Source organism: Corvus brachyrhynchos, unplaced genomic scaffold, assembly GCF_000691975.1.
Source record: "Corvus brachyrhynchos isolate BGI_N302 unplaced genomic scaffold, ASM69197v1 scaffold141, whole genome shotgun sequence".
NCBI lineage: Eukaryota > Metazoa > Chordata > Aves > Passeriformes > Corvidae > Corvus > Corvus brachyrhynchos.
In genome coordinates this window covers 166,694-168,792 of record NW_008236186.1, presented here as the reverse complement: position 1 = coordinate 168,792, position 2,099 = coordinate 166,694, and the positions used below count along the sequence as shown (strand labels likewise).

Genomic DNA, 2,099 nt, shown 5'->3' with positions numbered 1-2,099 from the left:
GACTGCACTGCGACTCAAGTTCCCAGCAGCCCTGTGCTACCTTCAGCAGCAGTTTCAGGGGGACAGAGCCTTCATTAGTTGAAGTGCTGGTACAAAGAAGCCTTTGGGGAGCCCTGGGTGCCTACCGGACCCCAGCGAAGGTCTGGGAGCTGCAGTCTACGTTCTCCTACCACAGCACTTCCCAGGCAGAACCCAGACACAGAAAGTGCAACTGTCCTGATGTTTTGATGCCAAAAGATGTTAAATCTGGAAGTGGGGGACAGACTGTGGGCTGCTCCTCTCATTCTTCCTCAATACGACTCTCTGGGGAGCCCAGTGAGGTGCTTTGAGCCAAGCAAAGCTGGCTGTGAGCTACAGGCAGATCTAAATGAAACCATGGTGGGGCCACAGCTTGCCAGGGATATGGACCATCTCCCACCAGGCCTCGGGCGCTGGCAGTGCTGGCACTGGGAGCTGCAGGAAGGCATCTACTTTGGAGCCCCCAACCCCAGGGTAGCATTCCCAGCTGAGCATGGGGGACCAGCCCTTGCTGCAGTGGGGCCAGGTGCCCCTGGCAAATACGTGCCAGCAGCAGCTTCTCTTCCTGAGTGTGCTGGTGTCTCTCTGAGTCCTCACAGTGCTGGGGCCATAGGATTTGTGATTCTGATGGATGCCATTTGATCTCAGCTGCTGTTAGGGAGCAGCAGCCTGGATCCCAATGTCTGCTTGTTGCAGTAAATGTCAGCTGGATTGACGACGTGCAGAGTGTCTCCTGGCAGGCCCTGCTCTCTGCATGTGGATTTGGGTAAGGCATGCGGAGTGCTTTTTTCTTTTCCTTATTGCTCTGAACTTCATTGTTACTCAATGAGTTCTTTCCACTCTTGGTAACTTCTCAAGCTTGACGACGGTTTCATGTATCACACAGGGCTTCTGACAGTGGTTAAAGCTGGGGTGTTTGTCCTCTTCTGTCTGCTGCCAGGGTGACTCCATACACCATGCCCTCTGCTTGCCCACTCAAATGGCAGAAGGTCTCATGGAAGGGAGAGGCTGTCTCTGGTGGTTAGGATGTGCTTGTGGGATCTGCAGGATGTGTTGTGATGGCAAAGTGCAGATAGAATGGGACTGTTGGAAATACCTCTCTCAGGAGCAGCTTTGCATAAGGGAATGGGTCTGTGTCTCAGTTTCTGCTGATGCTGGGTTGGTTGCTTCAAAAGGTTGGTTGCCAGCCCAGCTTTTTCTCCACATCATTCCCTTTGGCATCGGCCAGTCCTGCTGTCCAGCTTTGGCTGTGGCAGTTGTTTCTCTTCTCATCCACCTCCACATCTGGCTTGACATGTTTTCCTTAAAGCTGCCTAAATAATTCACCTTGACTAATAGCAAACAGCAGTGCCAGCTCTGGAGGAAGCTTTCTGGGAATTCCAGTGACTGGAGGGTGTCTGCAGTACTGGCCACCGAGCCGTGGCATCCTTGACTGCTAGCTCCAGGTATCCTGGACTTCCCTTCCTGAGACAGCAGGGATCCTGTCTTGGAAAGCTGAACTGCTCCAGGCCGAGAGGATCACTTCCATTAAGTTGTTCTGAAATTCCTTGGAATTTTCTCCTTCTTATGGGGAAAAAAAGAAGTCCATTGGGATTATGCCGTATCAGTTCCCTCCCGTGACACTTTCCCACCTCTGCTCCTCCTCAGGCTGAAGAACGGCTGCTCCCATGCTGCTGTGTCTTTTCCACAACTTTTGCATGCTTGCACCAAAACTCCTCAGTGAAGAGGAACTTGGTGAGCTGCCCTGCTTCTTCTCAGCTCAAACATTAACCAGATCCTTTGGTGTGTTTGGTTCCTGCTCTTGGTTTGTGTCCAGCACTGCTTTCACAGAGCTGATGCTGCAGCTGTTGAGCTCCAAGGACAGAAATGTGTTCAGCTGAGTGTCCACAAGAGCGAGGATTGCTGTTGCCATTTCCACATTGCTCAGCTCATCGTGCGTCACCAACCCACGGTGCCGGGAATCCCAGAGTAAGAAATGCCCAGAAATCTTTGTATGGGGCTTGACACGCGGCTCAATCCTCAGACATCCAGCGCGCCCACCAGGGACAACACTGCTACCTTTCAGGGGGTCTTGTCCCCTT

At 52.6% G+C, this 2,099-nt stretch overlaps 1 protein-coding gene across 2 annotated transcripts in view; it reads left to right on the top strand.

Moving 5' to 3' along the window:
• NUDCD3 (NudC domain containing 3) overlaps positions 1-2,099 on the top strand; it is a 27,777-nt gene that overhangs the window by 9,349 nt on the left and 16,329 nt on the right. The gene's annotated exons all lie outside the window — the stretch shown is intronic.